Source organism: Gorilla gorilla, chromosome 10 (assembly GCF_029281585.2).
Source record: "Gorilla gorilla gorilla isolate KB3781 chromosome 10, NHGRI_mGorGor1-v2.1_pri, whole genome shotgun sequence".
Taxonomy (NCBI): domain Eukaryota; kingdom Metazoa; phylum Chordata; class Mammalia; order Primates; family Hominidae; genus Gorilla; species Gorilla gorilla.
The window spans coordinates 74132952-74154159 of NC_073234.2; the positions used below are offsets into that span (position 1 = coordinate 74132952).

General features: G+C 38.2%; 1 long non-coding RNA gene and 1 pseudogene across 1 annotated transcript in view; both read right to left on the reverse strand.

The window, feature by feature from the left end:
* LOC129523546 (uncharacterized) overlaps positions 1-12771 on the reverse strand; it is a 71506-nt gene extending 58735 nt beyond the window's left edge. The window contains exons 1-3 of the long non-coding RNA XR_008670364.2: positions 12644-12771; positions 7667-7759; positions 5796-5870 (exon numbers count right to left, since the gene is read on the reverse strand). This is a non-coding gene — a long non-coding RNA (uncharacterized lncRNA). The remainder of the gene's footprint in view (positions 1-5795; positions 5871-7666; positions 7760-12643) is intronic.
* Positions 12772-17518: 4747 nt separating this feature from the next.
* The window catches only part of LOC109029170 (liprin-beta-1-like), a 100698-nt pseudogene continuing 97008 nt past the window's right edge, over positions 17519-21208 (reverse strand).

Genomic DNA, 21208 nt, shown 5'->3' on the forward strand with positions numbered 1-21208 from the left:
AAATTACTACTCACTTATGTTTCATTAAATGGAACAATTTAGATAATTTTTATTTCTACTTGTTGCTTTAGTACTATTTTAAAATCATTGTGAAGAAGATACTTTTAATTTATTTTTTGAGACAGGGTCTCACTCTGTCGCCCATGCTGGAGTGCAGTGGTGTGATCTCAGCTCACTGCAGCCTCCACCTCCCAGGCTTAGGCGATCCTCCCACCTTAGCCTCCCGAGTAGCTGGGTCCACAGTCACACACCACCATAACCGGCTAATTTTTTGTATTTTTTGTAGAGATGGGATTTCACCATGTTGCCCAGGCTGGTCTTGAACTCCTAAGCTCAAGTGATCTGCCCGCCTTAGCCTCCCAAGGTGCTGGGATTATGGGTGTGAGCCACATGCCCAGCCAGAAAATACTTTTATATCAGACTTTCCCTAAAACTCCAAATATATTTGATCCCTTTTTACTTGGTTGCTTTTATCTGTTGCTTTTATTTATTTTTAATTTATTTTGAAACAGGGTCTCACTGTCACTCAGATTGGAGTGCAGTGGTGCAAATCATAGCTCACTGCAGCCTTGAACTTCTGGGCTCAAGCAATCCTCCTGACTCAGCCTTCTGAATACCTGGAATTACAGGTGTATGCCTCATGCCCAGATAATTTTTAAAATTTTTGTATGGATGGGGTCTCGTTTTGTCCCTAAGGCTGGTCTTGAACTCTTGGTCTCAAGCAATCCTCCAACCTTGGCCTCCCAAAGTGCTGAGATTATAAACGTGAGCCACTGTGCCCAGCCTCTTTTTATTTTTTTAAAGTTTATTCTTATTACAAAGCAAATACATGTCCTATAGAGAAAATAAGATTTTCAGTAGTAAAATACAATAAAAACTTACCAATCCTGAACCAGAGATAACCACCATTAACATTTTGTTGTATACCTACATATAACTATATTTTTATATAATTTACTGTGTTTTCTCAGGATTTTCATGAAGTAGTTGAGTAAGCAAAAATGACAGCACTTTTTCCTTGGTTATAATTAATGATCTATTTACGGATTTTTTTTTTTTTTTGAGACGGAGCCTTGCTCTATCATCCCAGGCTGGAGTGCAATGGCATGATCTTGGCTCACCGCAACCTCCACCTCCTGGGTTCAAGCAATTCTCCTGCCTCAGCCTCCCGAGTAGCTGGAATTACAGGCATGCCACCATGCCCAGCTAATTTTTGTATTTTTAGTAGAGATGAGGTTTCGCCATGTTCACCAGGCTAGTCTTGAACTCCTGACCTCAAGTGATCTGCTGGCCTCAGCCTCCCAAAGTGCTGGGATTACAGGCATAAGCCCCTGGCCTATTTCTGGATTATTATTTGATTCAAATTTTTGTCAAATATCAAATTCTGTAAACCTTGAGTAGCTATTGTGTGGCTATCACAAAAAAATGGCATGATTCTTTTCTAAAACTATCACATAAATCATATTGGTACTAGGTTAAAAAAATAGAGGTTTGTCTTATTTCAGTTACTTTACTCTAATTTTTATCTTTATTTTAAATTCTACTGGCTTTTTCCCTTATCTCATAAATTTCATATTTTTGCTATCAACACAGCATTTCAGTCTGTGGAGATCATTAGGAATCTCATTTTAGCTAACCCTCCTATTTTTGTGTCATCAACAAATTTAAAAATAATCTCTTCAAAGCCTTCATATAGATCATTAGTGAAAATGTTGAACATTTTGTAGAATATGTTAAGGCTGCCTAAGGGACAAGGACCAAGAGCAAAGTTGCTTCCTAACACAACCCTAGTGAAGACAACGGAAGGAAAAATAAGAAAGAGGCCAGTGGAAGCAGTAAAGACTTATTATGGTTGCATAGTTGGAAGTCCAGAATATGAGAAAGGAGAGAACTAAACCTACACTGCATATAAAAAACGGCACCCGTGGTGCCAGTAGCAAGAGAATCGGTGGAAGAATGCAGAAACCAATTCAAACAAATCCATATAAATATTTGATGGTACATAAGGGAGGGCTATATATGAAATTGCAAAAGGTTGCATGTAAGTTTGTCTGGAATATTACAATAAAAATACATGCTTTTCAGCCAGGCTCGGTAGCTCACGCCTGCAATTCCAGAACTTTAGGATGTTGAGGCAGGTGGATGGCTTGAGCCCAGGAGCTTGAGACCAGCCTGGGCAACATAGTGAGACATCATCTCTACAAAAAATACAAAAATTAGCTGGGCATAGTGGTGCATGCCTGAGGTCCCAGCTCCCGAATATAGGAGGCTGAGGTGGGAGGATGGCTTGAGTCCAGGAGGCCAAGGCTACAGTGAGCTATGATTGCACCACTGCACTCCAGCCTGGGTGACAAAGTGAGACCCTGGATCAAAAAAAAAAAAAAAAAAAAAAGATACATGCTCTTCAGAGCCATTTAGAAGATGGAAGGAAGACTATTAATGATCCTTGCATCAGTGCGTATGCTAGCCTACATGACACCTCTGTGTGAATTTGAAAAAGATGCCTCTTCCTCCTGGCTGACATAGCCCCACACAAGGACTTAGCGCTTGACAAGGAGAGCACAGGTTGAACCACAGCCCTCACTCACGCCTTAGCCAGGTGCCCCCGTACACTGATCAGTGAGGTTTGCTGGGTCTCTCCACACCCCATTTCAGCTTTGCTAGCTGGCTCTCTGTTAAGCTCTGATGATAGGGGCGTTAGAGGGAGACTGAAATGTGGGAAGAGGAAGGAGGGACACACTTCATCCTGTGAGCTTCCTGTTTGCTTGTGGTTCTTGCTACTGGCACCCTATTAACTCTGCTTCACCATAGCAGCAGTTGGATCCAGTTTTCAGTTTCCCTACCACCTGCAGAAATAACTGGACTGCACCCCACCTCCCCACCAAGAGACACCAGCACCAAACCCCTCTTCAGAGACAGATCCCAGCTCCAAGAGACACTGCCTCCAAACTCAGAGACAACACCACCAACTGAGCAGCACCTTTCTCCTCAGATGTCTGAGTTTCAGCTTCATGCCGCTGCTCCTCTAAGTTTCTACATTTTAAGAATTCCAGCCTCTTACTTTTGTTCCCTCATACCTAGAGGCGATTAAGAGTTCCCTGCAGTTGCTACCTCTGTAATATCTTAGATTTTTCTTTTCACCTTTTTGGTTACCAGGTTGACAATTTTATATTTCATTGACAATTCTTTTTTTTTTTTTTTTTTAAGACAGTCTCACTCTGTCACCCAGGCTGGAGTGCATGGAGTGCAGTGGCTCAATCTCAGCTCACTGCAACCTCCACCCTCCCCACCCTGGGTTCAAGTGTCTGGCCTGTTGACAATTCTTTATATTAAATTATATTTATTGGTTGGGCGCAGTGGCTCACGCCTGTAATCTCAATACTTTGGGAGGCTGAGGTGGGCCAATCACATGAGGTCAGGGGTTCCAGACCAGCCTGGCCAACATGGCAAAACCCCATCTCTACTAAAAATACAAAAATTAGCTGGGCATGGTGGTGGGCGCCTGTAGTACCAACTACTCTGGAGGCTGAGGCAGGAGAATTGCTTGAACCCAAGAGGCAGAGATTGTAGTTAGCCAAGATCGCACCACTGCACTCCAGCCTGGGCCACAGAGTACATGAGACTCTGTCTCAATAAATAAATATAAAAAATAAAAATTATATGTATTCAGGTAACTCTGCATAGTTCCTGTCTCTTGACTGAACCCTGAGTACACAAAGGAGAAGACAAATTAGAGCAATAAATCATCATAATCTATATACATTATTTTTCTTCAGGCATTACTTGGACTGTTCTAACATCAAAACTGCTCGATAAGAAGAAACAACTTTCCATCAGACTCGAGTTGGGGATTCTTGCCAGAATTAAGGCTATCACATACTGAAGGGCTAGCTGGCTTAGTTGGACTCCTGGTAGGAGAATGATAAACCCAGCCTATATCTTTCCAAAAGGGATGTACTAATCAGAAATAGGTTATTCTGCAGTAAACACCAGTCCTCTGACTAGTGATGGCTTACAGCAATAAATGTTTCTCTCTCTTGGATGTTTCATAACAACTGAGGATCCATTACACCTTTGTTCTATGGCTCTTCTCCAAATATCTTTTTCATTTCATTGGAGACCTAAGCTGAAGGTATTGCCCCTACCCTTGTCTCACAGCAGAGGGAAAGGAATAAGAGTGGAATCATGCAATGGCTCACAAGCCTTCTGCTTGGAGGTGGTGTAAGTCACCTCCTCTTGCATTCCTTTGGTTAAAGCAAACCATATAGCCAAACCTGCTATCAGTGGGGCATTTTGGGTTAAGAGTTAACAAAATCTTTTCTCTGCTGTGTATGAATTTTACCTTTAGTTAACATTCTAGTTCTGTTCCCCTAGAACCAGATTAGAGTACTATGTTAACAGTATTACTCAGCAACATTGCTTATAATAAAAATGATCTCTGATTGGAAATTGCATCTGGAGTGGGAGGAACTATAAATGCACCATAAATACCTGATGGAGATTGTAGCTTCTAGCATCCTTGAATGTGCTGACTGTTTTAATTGAGTATGTGTAGTGATGCCAGAAATGACACATCTGAAGTTTGTTACAGGTGATATTGGCTCCTGTAGGGAATGAGACCTTAATTCAGGGTGGTTCCTCCACTTGCCTCATATGCATCACACCTTCATGCATTTGAGTTGTCTCTGGGCAGCTGCATAATTTGGAGGGACACCTGACACCACCTGTAATTAATTGTGGTTCCTGTCTCATGTTTTCGTTTTTCTTTTCTTTCTTTCTTCTTTTTTTTTTTTTTTGTCTTGAGACAGTCTCACTCTGTCACCAAGGCTGGAGTGCAGTGGCACGATCTCGGCTCACTGCAATCTCCACCTCCCAGATTCAAACGATCCTCCCACCTCAGCCCCCGATAGCTGGAATTACAGGCACCTGCCACTATGCACAGCTGATTTTTGTATTTTTACAAAAATTCACAGTGTTGGTTAGGCTGGTCTCGAACTCCTAACCTCAAGTGAGCTGCCCTCCATGACCTCCCAAAGTGCTAGGATTACAGGTATGAGCCAGCACGCCCAGCCCTGTGCCATGTTTCTCTGAGTGAATCTGATGCCAAAGAGGTCTATGGTAGTTTTGTGAGTTTGAATCTTGACCTGAACATAATAATAGGTTTGATGCCATTGTGGGCACTGTAGGCAGAAATTCACATTCTGCCACAAGACATCAATATAAGAATGGATGTTCTTCTAACTGAAAGATGAACAGATAATTAGAAACAATAACAGTAGGAGGATTCTCCTAGAGGACCTAGGTACTTTTCATTAGACAACAGATTCATAGAAAACTACTGATCAATAGAGGAAAAATGGAAAGAGAAACACGTTTGTGGCTCAGAGAAACCACAGTTAGAAACCTGGCTCTGCTGCTTCCTGCCTGTAACCTGGGTGAGTTGCTTTACCCCTCTGAGCATCAGAATTCTCATCTATAAATTTACTATTTTTTTCAGGCATTTTTACTAAAAGAAAAAACTCAACTGGAACTCAGTTGAGAAAAAAAAAAAAAATCTAAAAGGGCACGAATGGTCCTGCAATCTAATGGACTTGAGTCTCCAGGACTCTTTCTTTGCCCCATCTGCAATTTTTTCAGTTTCTTGGCTTCATTCAATCCTACTCCAGGGACAGGATTTCTCTGTAGGACAGAGATGCTGCCAGCTCTGGCTTACATTCTTACCATGGGTATGTATGACCCTTTCAAATTAATGATTTCATTTTAAAATGTAACTAAATGCTCTCTTACTATCTTACCTGTCTTCACTGAATTGCACTTCCTTATTTTAAAGGGTGATTGTTCTGTCATTTCCAGATTGAAGACAATCCTTGCTAGAGAAGTTGGGAAGAAAGAGTAAACTGATCATCATAAAGTTCTGCTGTCTAGTTCTGCTGCCTTCATCAACATTATGGCATCTTTTCCAGAATGCTGGAGTGTGTGTCACTCCAGCTTGGGTGACAGAGTGAGATTCCATCTCAAAAAAAAAAAAAAAAAAGGATTATAAGCAGAAGTCCCATTTATAATAGTTATTGTATAATTATTTCAAGTTTCTTTGTAATCAAATTAAAAAGAGATCTTTTAAAGAGTAATTAGGGATAGGATAGCCCTAAGGTTTAAATCTTACATCAAATTTAAAAATATGACCAAGTTAATCAAGGAAGATAATCAAATTAGAAAATTAGATACTTAGTGTCATAAAAGCAAAATAAAATGCAAATTGGAAAAGACTAGCTTGACATTTATTCGGCATTTCAAGTTGGCACTCATGCTTCCTTGACAAGCACAGAGTTTCATTCATGGGTAAGGTAGCAAGTCATGAACAACTTTAGCCAAATCGGGGAACTAAATAATTTACCCACATCACTAAGATAAAAGGACAGAATCTCCTACAACAATGGGAAAAAATAAATTTAGAAAACAGTGAAGCCCTCTTTTAATTTTTAACTATACAACTGTATATAAGATTTCAAGTCCATCCTTCTATGTACTCATGTGTAAATTTTCAGTTTCCTTTCAGTAAAGAATTAGCTTTAGCAAACAAATTTTGCTGGCTGTACTTAACACAGAAAATACAGCTATGCAATGCTAAGAAGTACAGCTTTATATTCAACATCACATTTTACTTTCAGAATTTCTAAAGATATATTTATTACATTTAGTACTATGAGAAGATGTAGTTCTCCAGTGAAGTGAGGCACTTGGCCCTATAGTTTTGACTTCTAGTAGGAGCAGAGTGGACAAGTACAAAAAGTCTTCAGTAGCACTGGCAGGAAGTGTGAACCTGTTCTCACCGTGCTGCTTCTCAGCAGTCATTTCTACTCACAGTCATGATAATATCAACTGCTGTACATTTACCATCAAGAAAGTCCCTAAAAAGGAAAATGATCTCTACTGTGGATATGAAACAGAATTCTTCACAAGCGAATGTTTACAATTATTTTACTAGGCTTGGGTCTCAGTCTAAGAGAGTGTAACTTATAAATTCTTTCATTTTACGTTTATTATTTTTCACTAATTATTTCATGTATTTCTGAAAACAACATCAGGGATCCCATTGTCCCTTCAATCAGCTTGAGGTGATTTTTAATCAACAGGTGACACACACACAAAATGAATGCACATGCCACTAAAAACATCATCACAGCAAAACAACACAAGCCAGAAAGAAACAGGCCATGGACCCCATCACCCAACATCTACTACACCTTCAGTGACTCCCATTTTTGTTCCATCCGCTGCTCTTCATACTGCATCTGACCCACCTTGATTTTCATGCTAGAAAGTTTGGCCACTAAAGACTGGCAGAGAGACAGAGGACTGAAAGAAAACTACAGATAGAAAAAGACAAGCTAAATAACCGAGAAAACAGTATCAGTTTATAAAGGAGGTTAGATACAACTCAGAGAAAGGGCAGGTTATGTTCTGTCGGATGAGTTAAGCCTTGTTTTTAAATTCAGATCAGTGGTGTTTAAATTCATGAAGGCTACCAGCGTGGGGGGAACTTCATTTACTTTTAAAATACCTTCTTTATCATATACTAAGTAGAAAACATGTTATTTATATTATTAGGCATAGATGAATAGTGGAGCCATTTGTTTGAAAATGTTAACCTGTGAGAAAAACTTACTTTGGTTGATTCATGCTTTTTTTCATACTGAAGTCTCTCACTGCCCATTTCACTAACTTTTAACCTCAAATCATTGATCTCCTGAATCAGCCCCTGTCCAAGAAGAAACAAGAAAGTGCATTAGGAAAGTGGTAACACAGTTACCTATACCTATAAAATAGCAGCTTGGAAATCTTAAGTCACCAGCTCCTAGAGTTAAAGTTGAATGAATCAGATGAGATAAATGGAAATAAATCCACCTTCCTAACAACCAAAGCATTGGCCGGGCGCGGTGGCTCATGCCTGTAATCGCAGCACTTTGGGAGGCTGAGGCTGGCGAATCACTAGGTCAGGAGATCAAGACCATCCTGGCCAACATGGTGAAACCCCGTCTCTACTAAAATACAAAAAATTAGCCGGGCGTGGTGGCACACGCCCGTAGTCCCAGCTATTCAGGAGGCTGAAGCAGGAGAATCGCTTGAACCTGGGAGGCAGAGGTTGCAGTGAGCGAGATTGCGCCACTGCACTCCAGCCTGACAAAGGAGCAAGACTCTGTCAAAAAACAAACAAACAAACAAAAACATTCATTTAAATCCCCAATGCCTCTGCCCTAAAGTGATGGGCTTATGAAAATAAAAGGTGACTGTAATTTTAAGAAAGGTAGCTTAATATCTATTATTTGTCAGATATTTCTATCCTAAAAATGACTCTATGAATGCTATTTCATAGAGTGCTATATCTATTCTATTTTATAGAATGCTATTTCGTATTTTAAATATATCACATTCTTTAGTAAAGCCATTTACCTTTTGAAACTTCTCAGTGATACATGGGTATTTTTTTTAATTTGTAATTTCTTCCTTTGTCCACAAAAATATGGATTGCTCATCAACTCAATATGGGAGAATGAAATGAAAATTAAATCCTTTAAGCCCATGAATCCTTAAGATTCATGAAATAGCCAGGGAAATATTTTATTTTTATTAAGTGAATGATAAAAGGAACATGAGAATAGTCAAATCAGTTTTAATTTTGAGGACTATTTTAATTGTTGTCATATATAACATCACAAAGTTTCTCAACTATTCTCTAATTTTGGGGTATGTGCATATATTTTAGCAATACTGTTGAATTTTTATTAGGAGATTATCAGGGATTGAGTTTACTGTAATGACAATTCTCAACTGGAAAGTGGATGAGGGCCCTGCAGTTCACCTAATTTTATAATTCAAAAATGAAAGAGAAACCAATCCTAATGTTTACATGACACAACACGATTTTACATCTTTTCTACTACCATTTTTTATTTTATTTAGTGTCACTTTTTAAAGAACCAGTTTGCTCATAAAACTTGTCCAAGTATTCTGAGAAATAATGGTGTATTTTTGTCCAGAGCCCAGAGAGTAGGAAAGGAAATTAGAGTGTTAAGCAATATTAACTCCTCCAAAAGAGACACTCAAATACCCTGCGTGGGAGATGACTTATTTTTACTACAAGCCACAAAGATCCCTACAATGGTTACTATATTTTTGCTTCTCTCTCCCTCTCTTTTTTTTTTTAAGATGGAGTCTTGCTCTGTCACCCAGGCTGGAGTGCAGTGCCGCCATCTGAGCTTACTGCAACCTCCACCTCCCAGGTTCAAGATATACTCCTGTCTCAGCCTTCACAGGAACTGGGATTACAGGCACCCACCACCACACCCAGCTAGTTTTTCTAGTTTTAGTAGAGACAAGGGTTTCACCATGTTGACCAGGCTTGTCTTGAACTCCTGACCTCAAGTGACCCGCCCTCCTCGGACTCCCTAAGTGTTGGGATTACAGGTGTGAGCCACTGTGCCCAGCCAGCTTCTCTCTTTTTACAAAGACATGCATGTATTCCTGGGTCACAAATTCATAGATTACAGGACAAAATTATCCAAGAATGCCAAAAATTACAAGTAGAATAATGTTATAAGAAATAAAAGTTTGTGAATAGGGATTATTTTAAACTTTCAAATATAATGATTCAAGTTCACAAAGGCTAAGAGAAGGGATGCTATAATGAAATACACTTCCCAGTAAACCCACAGGCTTTTAAATTGTTGTCTCTTATAAAATGGGCAAAATATTACCTATCATAATTATACGATTACTCCTTAAGAGTCACTTAATAATCATACAATATTTCAATTAGATAATATACATTTTCTTCTAATGAATTAGGTCAAGAACTGTTTGACATTATTCAATAACATTTGTGATTCCTCATCTAACAGGTCAGAATTCAAGTTCAAAGAAAAAAATCACGTTTTCCCAGTTAACTAATCATCCTTGCATAATATAAGTCCTTAGTGATATTCATCAATATGATCTTTTTAAATATATATTTCCCACTTTCTCATTGTTAAGAAATAGCAGTGAATTCCTCCTGTCTGCTATTGCTGTTTTTACTACTTCCTTTAGAAATAGTGGCAATCTGCAAAGAAGAAACAATTGAAAAAAATGGAATTATAAACTGGGATAAGTTATCTGTTTTAACAAAAACTACTCCACTATATTTCATGACAATACTTTAAATATGGTCTACATTTCCAACCCGAAATCATATCTTCCCCTGACAACACAAGCTGGAAAATCTGGAAATAGCTTTCTAATGTAAAACTTTAAAAAACAGAATACAAATTATTTCAATAAGTTCTTATCAGAAGTTCAGTCCTTTTAAGAAAGAAAATCCCTGTTCCCTTTCCCTTTTCCCTTTCAGAGAACTCCTCAGGGCTCCCGCAGGAACTCAGTCTGACATGTGTGCTCTTACCAGAAGGGGGCACTGTTGAATGATGCTGACCATCTCCCATTAGCAAGTACGGGGACAAGCCAAGTTCTGAATCTTCCAGTGCTCAGTCCTTTGGAAATGCCCATACTTCTTCCCCATGCCAATATTTTATTGGATATTAATATCCAAATAATCTAAACTTCTAAGAGAAAGTTAAATATTATGGACTCATGAAACACCCAGGAAAATATTTTTATTAAGGGAACGATAACAGGAACATGAGAATATTCAAGTTAGTTTAATAGTGAAGATTATTTTAATTATTTTCATATGCAACGTCACAAAGTTTACCCCATATGCTCTAATCTCTGGGTACATGTGTATATTTTAGCAATAGCACTGAATTTTTATTAGAAGATTATCAGGGATTGAGTGTACTGGAAGTTTAATAACAAAATCACTTTGTATGTGATTAAGAGTGTATGAGTGAAACGAAAAAGTGAGAAAAAAAGTTTGATAAAAAAGGCAGCTGAACTCAAGGGATGTAAATATTGCCCTGGGGTCTTACAAAAATAAATAAATAACACATCTACTGCAATTCAGTCCCAACATTTGGTTAGCATCTCATATCCAAATTAAGCTAACAACAGGTGAATATTTCCCCTTGACTTTGCAGACACAATGTAGAACACTACCTCTATCCATATCTACCATCAATTCTTCCTTGCAGCAGAGCTAGCTCCACTGCCATGTTGTCCATCTGTTGACTGAGTTTTACTGTTACCTTACCTAGCAACTATGGGGTTAGGACCTCACAAAAAGAGGGGAAAGAGAAAAATAGCAAAAGAGATTTTTAGAGAAAATACAAAAGCAAGAATTTTAAACTGAGTAACTTTCTAAGTCTTGTTTAAGAGCCCCAGCTTCAATAAAATGAGAAACATGCTCACATAGGCAACTGACAAAGAGTTTTAAGATTAAAACACGGCTGGGCATGGTGACTCATGCCTATAATCCCAGTGCTTTGGGAGGCCAAAATGGGAGAATTGCTTGAGGCCAGGAGTTCCATACTAGCCTGGGCAACACAGTAAGATCCTATCTCTAAAAAAATTAAATAAAACATGAACCAAATGAAAGATCTCCTTTTGCTACTGAGGAAGCAAGACACATACCAAGACTTTCCACTGTGATTGAATCTTTGACATAAAATTTAATTTTGAAAATAGCAATGGAGTAAACCTTGTTATTTCCAGATCTATAAAGGATTTTCCTGTAGTAGATAATGTATGTAATGCCTGGTACCATGCTGGCATATAGTCAGCATAAAATACATGTTTGAAATAAAAACAGAAGGGAAAAATAAATAAACCATTTTCTCTCCTCTCTCCTTGGTACCCATTTTCTAATCCAGCATGACACCTTTCCATACTCCAACCAAAGAAACAAAATAGAAAGAAGAAAGGAGGGGAGATGGCCCTCAAAGAGAGGAATTTCTGCAACTCTTTACACTTCATTTCAAATGAATAGATTTCAAACGGATATGCTCTCTCCATCCACCAAAAAAAAAAAAAAAAAAAAAACAGAGAGGTTAAGAACTTGCCAAATGTCACACAGCAAACAAACTAGAAGGCCTGGATTAATAAAATAGAGAGAACAAACAATAAAGCTTGTTTAGCCACTAAAATGGATACTTCAAGTTATAGAATGTACCCTGAGTTTCGTAGAAGTACAGTGAGTCTTATTTAATTGGAATGATTTACATGTGGAATAGACCAAAAGTAGAAGGCCAAATTAGATAACCTCAAAAAGGCTCTGTGGTTTTGTGATTATATAATGTAAGCATGTTTTCTATACAGATTTCAAAAATCCAATTACATAGTAAATAATCAGTGTGCTTAAATAATAACTACTAGCAAAACCACGCATTTAAGCCCATTATTTACAAAATTAAGAAAACTAGTATGAATGGATGGATGCTCCAAATATCCTAAAGTCACAAGTATTTCTAAAGGTTGATAAAATGATTAATATTTCATATCAAAAGTCTAAAAATAAAAATTGTCATTAGCATTTTGTGATAAAAAGTCAATATAATCAAAGATTATTCTTAAAATGAAGTAGGATGAAGGCACATAGTAATTAACTGCCTTCCTTGCATACCTCCAGAGAATTTTGACTTTGCCCTAGGAATGTACGTGTATGAGAGACAGAGTGACAGAGAGAGAGAGAGAGAGGAGAGACTGTGTCACACACCTCTGTGTCTCTGAACTTAGCTTCATAATCCAATCTGTCCTTCTCTACAGCTGTCAGTTTCAACTTCAAGTTAGATATTTCAGCCATCAGATCCAACTTCTGAGTTTCTAAGGATGCCCTACTTAGAAGCTCCTATTGGAATTTAAAAGATACATTCAATAATTCTTTTATTATAAACAGCTACATGTGAATTTACCTCATTTATGATCGCACAAAGCAGCACCTATCAAGTAGAGGATGCACTGAAGTATAATTACTGAATATACACACTTTTTAAAAATTATTCACTTTAGGCTGGGCGCGGTGGCTCACGCCCGTAATCCCAGCACTTTGGGAGGCTGAGGCGGGCAGATCACTTGAGGTCAGGAGTTTGAGACAAGCCTGGACAGTATGGTGAAACCTCATTTCTACTAAAAATACAAAAATTAGCTAGTGTAGTGGCAGGTGCCTGTAGTCCCAGCTACTCGAGGGGCTGAGGCAGGAGAATTGCTTGAACCCAGGAGGCAGAGGTTACAGTGAGCCGAAATCACGCCACTGCACTCCAGCCTGGGCAACAGAGTGAGACTCCATCTCAAAAATAAGATAAAACAAAATGAATAGACCAATAACAGGCTCTGAAATTGAGGTAATAATTAATAGCTTACCAACCAAAAAACTCCAGGACCAGATGGATTCACAGCCGAATTCTACCAGAGGTACAAGGAGGAGCTGGTACCATTCCTTCTGAAACTATTCCAATCAATAGAAGAAGGGGGAATCCTCCCTAACTCATTTTATGAGGCCAGCATCATCCTGATACCAAAGCCTGGCACAGACACAACAAAAAAAGAGAATTTTAGACCAATATCCCTGATGAACATCGATGCAAAAATCCTCAAGAAAATACTGGCAAACCGAATCCAGCAGCACATGAAAAAGCTTATCCACCATGATCAAGTGGGCTTCATCCCTGGGATGCAAGGCTGGTTCAACATATGCAAATCAATAAACGTAATCCAGCATATAAACAGAATCAAAGACAAAAACCACATGATTATCTCAATAGATGCAGAAAAGGCCTTTGACAAAATTCAACAACCCTTCATGCTAAAAACTCTCAATAAATTAGGTATTGATGGACATATCTCAAAATAATAAGAGCTATCTATGACAAGCCCACAGCCAATATCATACTGAATGGGCAAAAACTGGAAGCATTTCCTTTGAAAACTGGCACAAGACAGGGATGCCCTCTCTCACCACTCCTATTCAACATAGTGTTGGAAGTTCTGGCCAGGGCAATAAGGCAGGAGAAGGAAATAAAGGGTATTCAATTAGGAAAAGAGGAAGTCAAATTGTCCCTGTTTGCAGATGACATGATTGTATATCTAGAAAACCCCATCGTCTCAGCCCAAAATCTCCTTAAGCTGATAGGCAACTTCAGCAACGTCTCAGGATACAATATCAATGTGCAAAAATCACAAGCATTCTTATACACCAATAACAGACAAACAGAGAGCCAAATCATGAATGAACTCCCATTCACAATTGCTTCAAAGAGAATAAAATACTTAGGAATCCAACTTACAAGGGATGTGAAGGACCTCTTCAAGGAGAACTACAAACCACTGCTCAATGAAATAAAAGAGGATACAAACAAATGGAAGAACATTCCATGCTCATGGGTAGGAAGAATCAATATCGTGAAAATGGCCATACTGCCCAAGGTAATTTATAGATTCAATGCCATCCCCATCAGGCTACCAATGACTTTCTTCACAGAACTGGAAAAAAACTAAAGTTCATATGGAACCAAAAAAGAGCCCTCATTGCCAAGTCAATCCTAAGCCAAAAGAACAAAGCTGGAGGCATCATGCTACCTGACTTCAAACTATACTACAAGGCTACAGTAACCAAAACAGCATGGTAACTGGTACCAAAACAGAGACATAGATCAATGGAACAGAACAGAGCCCTCAGAAATAATGCCACATATCTACAACCTTCTGATCTTTGACAAACCTGACAAAAACAAGAAATGGGGAAAGGATTCCCTATTTAATAAATGGTGCTAGGAAAACTGGCTAGCCATATGTAGAAAGCTGAAACTAGATCCCTTCCTTACACCTTATATAAAAATTAATTCAAGATGGATTAAAGACTTAAATGTTAGACCTAAAACATAAAAACCCTAGAAGAAAACCTAGGCATTACCATTCAGGACATAGGCATGGGCAAGGACTTCATGTCTAAAACACCAAAAGCAATGGCAACAAAAGCCAAAATTGACAAATGGGATCTAATTAAACTAAAGAGCTTCTGCACAGCAAAAGAAACTACCATCAGAGTGAACAGGCAACCTACAGAATGGGAAAATATTTTTGCAATCTACTCATCTGACAAAGGGCTAATATCCAGAATCTACAATGAACTCAAACAAATTTACAAGAAAAAAAAACAACCCCATCAACAAGTGGGTGAAGGATATGAACAGACACTTCTCAAAAGAAGACACTTATGCAGCCAAAAGACACATGAAAAAATGCTCATCATCACTGGCCATCAGAGAAATGCATATCAAAACCACAATGAGATACCATCTCATACAGTTAGAATGGCGATCATTAAAAAGTCAGGAAACAACAGGTGCTGGAGAGGATGTTGAGAAATAGGAACACTTTTACACTGTTGGTGGGACTGTAAACTAGTTCAACCATTGTGGAAGTCAGTGTGGCGATTCCTCAGGGACCTAGAACTAGAAATACCATTTGACCCAGCCATCCCATTACTGGGTATATACCCAAAGGCTTATAAAACATGCTGCTATAAAGACACATGCACACGTATGTTTATTGCAGCACTATTGACAATAGCAGAGACTTGGAACCAACCCAAATGTCCAACAATAGGCTGGATTTAGAAAATGTTGCACATATACACCATGGAATACTATGAAGCCATAAAAAATGATGAGTTCATGTCCTTTGTAGGGACATGGATGAAGCTGGAAACCATCATTCTCAGCATACTATGGCAAGGACAAAAAACCAAACACCGCGTGTTCTCACTCATAGGTGGGAATTGAATAATGAGAATACATGGACACAGGAAGAGGAATATCACACACCAGGCCTGTTGTGGGGTGAGGGGCGGGGGGAGGGATAGCATTAGGAGATATACCTAATGTTAAATGATGAGTTAATGGGTGCAGCACACCAACATGGCACATGTATACATATGTAACAAATCTGCACATTGTGCACATATACCCTAAAACTTAAAGTATAATAAAAAATAAATTAATTAAAAATCATTCACTTTAGTTACCCTCCTTTGAGCAGAAATAAACACATGTCAGTTTACTTAGGGAGACATGTTATGTAGATACACATGCATAAACCATATATATATACTTCAGTCTGGTGATAACATTGATTATGATGATGATACTATGTTTGCTGTATGCCAGGCAACCGTTGTGACATATACTGTTTCAATCCTCACAAAAATCTTATCAGTTAGAAATTCTTACTATCCTTAATCAAAAGATGAGGAAACTTAGTAACGGAGAGGTTAGGAACTTGCCTAATGTCATAGAGGGGAAAAAAAAGGCACGGCAGGAATGGAAACCTACAAAGTTTTGCTCCAGTGCATACCCCATCCACAACCTTACGGAGCCTGTCCTTTGTGTTATAGATGGTGCTTATCTTTTTTCTGTTTTTTTATTTTCTAATTTTTAATTTTGTGGGTACATAGTAGTATATCTATTTATGGGGTACATGAGATGTTTCAATACAGGTATACAGTATGTGATAATCACATCATGGAAAACGGGGTCTCCATTTTCTCAAGCATTTATCCTTTGTGTTACAAACAATCCAGTTATATTCCTATTTTCAAATATACAATTAGATTATTATTAACTATAGTCACCCTGATGTGCTACTAAATACTAGGCCTTATTCAAACTATTATTTTGTACCCCTCCACCATCCTCCACCTCTTCCTTCATCCCTCACTAGCCTACCCAGCCTCTGGTAACCATCCTTCCACTACTTCTGTGAGCTCAATTGTTTTATTTTTAGATCCCACAAATGAGAACATGAGGTGTTTGTTTTTTTGTGCTTGGCTTATGTCACACATAATGACCTCCAGTTCCATTCATGTTGTTGCAAATGACTGAATCTCATGCTTTTTTATAGCTGAATAGTACTCCATTGTGTATAAGTACCACATTTTCTTTATCCAGTCATTTGCTGATGGACATTTAGGTTCCTTCCAAATCTTGGTGGCTGTGAACAGAGCTGCAGTAAACACGAGAGCACAGATATTTCTTCGATATACTGATTTCCTTTCCTTTGGGTATATATCCAGCAGTGGCATTGCTGGATCATATGGTAGCTCTATTTTCAGTTTTTTGAGGAACCTCCAAACTGTTCTCCAAAGTAGTTGTATGAATTTACATTCCCACCAACAGTGTACAAGGGTTCCCTTTTCTCCACATCCTTGCCAGCATTTGTTACTGCCTGTCTTTTGGATAAAAGCCATTTTAGCTGGGGTGAGATAGTATCTCATTATAGTTTTGATTTGCATTTCTCTGATGATCAATGATGTTGAGCACCTTTTCATATGTCTATTTGCCATTTGTATGTCTTCTTTTGAGAAATGTCTATTCAAATCTTTCGCCCATTTTTAAATAGGATTCTTAGACTTTTTACTGTTATCTTTTTTTCTTAATCACAAAACATATGCTTATAGGCGAGAGTTAGGAAACCATCTGAATGCAAAAAAAGAAAATAAAAATAAGCCACAATCCTATTGACATTTTGTTCCAGATTCTAATTACATAAACACTTTATATTGTGTGCATGTGTTTTGAGACTCTGCTACTCTCAATTTTTTTTTTAAATGTGCTGGTCTAAGTGAATCAAGAAACTTACTGCTGCATCAGAGCAAACACAACATAGAAATGCAGCATCTCAAATAGTTCAGCAGGGAAATCCCATCTTGGATATGGCGTCTGCACATACCTGCTGCAGTATTTCTTCTGTGGCATTCACCTTCTCTCTGTGCTCTTCAAGACAAAACTCCAAATCTCTAATCTTCTCTCCCTCATCCTCCACCTGGTCTGTTAACATGCTTAGCTGTATTTAGAATAAAATACTGCAATGAGTGAAAAAGAATTTGGGTCCAACTGCATAAATTATTTCTCTAAATGGAACAAAAAAAGGAATAATCCTACCACTCATACGATTGTAAAGAAAAAAAAATCTGAGAAGTACCAAGAAGACAGTGGTCCCTTGCATTCCTATTTATATGTTGCTTTTTGATTTAGGGAGTCCTATACAATTTTGGAGAAAATTTGTGTAGACTAGTAATGTACAATACTTTTTGGTTAAAGCCATTTCAACCATTTATGAGAGAGAGTGTGTACATCTTTTTTGCGGGCAGGGTGGAGATAGTATAAGAAGAGAGGAAATGAAGTTAATGTTTCAAATAGAAATTACCAAGAGCTATTCAAACTCAATACTTCAAGAAGAATAAGGAAAAGAACTCAAGGAATTCAAGTTCCATGAGCTCTCTGAAGATGACTTTATATTTATGACTTTATACTGATCACAGATGCGTTCAAAGCCAGGGAGCAACTCAATATACTCAAAGGTGCATGAGGAGCTCTTGGGCTGGTCTTTCAATTCTAGTGCTTATAGCAGATCTTTGAGTTTTTCCTCAATAATCATCACCCAGTAAATATGCTTCAATTCATTTTGCTCAATATACCAAAGAAAAATGTTTGTGAAGCATTTAAAACATCATGAAGAAGCAAACTCAAATTTAGCCCACAAGGAGGGTTCTAGTCACTGTTTTGTTTTGTCTCACACAGGGTATCATTTTTAAAATTGAAAAATTAAATATATTTACTCAGATTTCAGATTTAGAAATATAAACTTACATATATGCAGATTTTATGCTATATTCGTATATCTAAATTTCTGATATATATTAAAATATATTTTAAAGTCAGATCCAGCCAAGTGTAGTGCTACACACCTGTAATCCCAGTTACTTAGGCGACTGAGGTAGGAAGATTGCTTGGGCCTAGGAGTTCAAGACTAGCCTGGGCAATGTAAGAAGACCCTGCCTCCAAAAAAAAAAAAAAAAATAGATCAGATCAGATGGCACGTGAGATCAGATGACATTGCATCTGTATTCAGACTGGTCCCAGAAGAGCTGAGGTTGATTAATGGCAGCTCCTTCTAAACTGGGTGTACAAACCATCATTTTGCCCCAGGCCTCACTACTCCCTATTGGTTACAGATGGCTTACCATGCTTATTTCTATTAGCAGTCTGGTTGCTAATAGAACTGGTTTCTATTAGCAGTCTGGTTGCAAGCAATCTGAATTTGCCACCCCAATTTAAAACACTCTTTGTATGCAGCAAGGAAAGAATAATATTTAAAAATCACTTGCCTGAAGAAGGAGGGATTCTTTATCATTTTCTAAAAGTGACAGCCTTTCTTGATACACATCTCCGTTCCCAGGTAGGTGTCCATTTGTCTGAAAAAGGAAATAATATGGGTAAGGCTGATCTTCTCTAAGAATGATATATTGTAGATAAATGAAAATCACAAGTGTCCTTAGTCCAAGGGGCCTGAATTGAATCTGCACAGCTGTCACTGTCAAACAGAAAATACAAGAATGCAATTTGGTTCATTTACCACAAAAGAAGTAAGACAGGCATGTTAAGCATATAAGCATGTTTTTGCCAAACTAAACATTTATTAACAAGCAGAAAATAATGACCCACAAGGAACAGTGGCTACTGGTATTCTTCACTGAGAGCAGACACACACCCAGGGGCAGGCAAAGCTTTGTGAGTGTGTAGGGGGCACCCCGAGCTGTTGAGGTCTGTCTCTCTTCCTCCAAAAGCTTAAACACTCAGGCCACAGTGACTTCCCCTGGTAGCGCAGACTAGCCTCACTTATCTGCATTTTAACACTTTCTGTCCTGATCTTATTAACTTCTTACGAGTTTGCTTGTTCATATAATGTTACCTTCTATTCCAGAGCAGAGCCTATAAATTGTTTTGTAATCTCCCCAGCATCTGGATCAGTGCTCTGTACATATTGATGCTTACTATTTCTTCCCCTCCCTCATGCCCCACACCCTTTTTTTAAAAGAAATCATATTTGGGCATATTTATGCATGGTATAAATGCCAAAGGAAGTATAGACTGATTGTTTCTTCCTCAGCTGTCTCATATGCAAGTCATGAAAGAGACACATGAAGAGGCTCACAAAGAACAGAAAACCTAAAAACATCATTTTGAAATATATGCAGTAGTGTGGGTGGTATCTCTCATAATCTCAACATAACCATAAAATATGTAATCCCAATAGAATTTCCTGATTCTTCATTCAAATACAATAGAAATAAAAGCCAGTTGAAATCCAAAAGTGTTAGATAGGGCCACCCAGGGTTCAATTGAAAAAGAAAATAATACCTTCAAATTTAGAACCAGAAAAAAACAGGCATCTGTTTTTAAAATCCCATACAAGTAATAATATTTTAGAAACAGACACATTTCAGTAAGTAGGAAAAAAAAAACTGCTGTTCAGTGAGGACAAAAAGCAAAATTGGCCAAGCGTGGTGGTGCACGCCTGTAATTCCAGCACTTTGGGAGGCTGAGGATTGCTTGAGCCCAGAAGTTTGGGACCAGCATAGGCAACATGGTGAGACCCTGTCACTAAAATAAATAAATAAATAAATAAATAAATAAATAAATAAATAAATAAATAAATAAAAAACAGCCAAGCATGTGCAGTGACCCGAGATTGCGCCACTTCACTCCAGCCTGGGCGACAGAGTGAGACTCCATCTAAAACAAACAAACAAACAAAAAAACAAAAAAAACACCAAGCATCGTGGTGTGCGCCTGTGGTCCTAGTTACTCTGGAGACTGAGGGAGGAGGATCACTTGAGCCCAGGAGGTGGAGGCTACAGTAAGCCATGTTTGCGCCACTGCACTCCAGGCTGGGCAACAAAGCAAGAACTTGTCTTAAGAAAAACAAAACAAAACAAAACTGATCTTTCTTCTGGTTGGAGGAAATTATAGCAAGAGGAGAGCAGTGTTTCCTCCCAAGCTACTTTGTATGATATGGAAGTGAGGTGTTCCAAAACCAGTTCTCCAAAATTAGCCCCAAATAGAAACAGATACTGAAAATTGGCTCAAAATTAGCATATTTATTTTTCTCAATACTGTATTGATATTTACAAGCACTCATAATGCTCAAGGGTAGTTTAGTATATTAAAAGTCACTATAGGAACATAAGGCAGAATTTAAGAGTGATCAATGTTATATCCTTGTGTTAACTTAAGTAGGTAAAGACTGTTTTGTCCGCATGTGTTTATATTTCTGCCAATTTTGTTTCCTTTGCATTAAGAACGTTGGCAGTAACATCCATTAGGTAAATACCCTATTGTCTCTATTCTTCCTTCAACTCCCACGTTTTACCTACCAGGTCACTCAAAACCTTCCCATATATGGCATGCTCTTTCACACACTACTTTTATTCCTTCTGCACAGA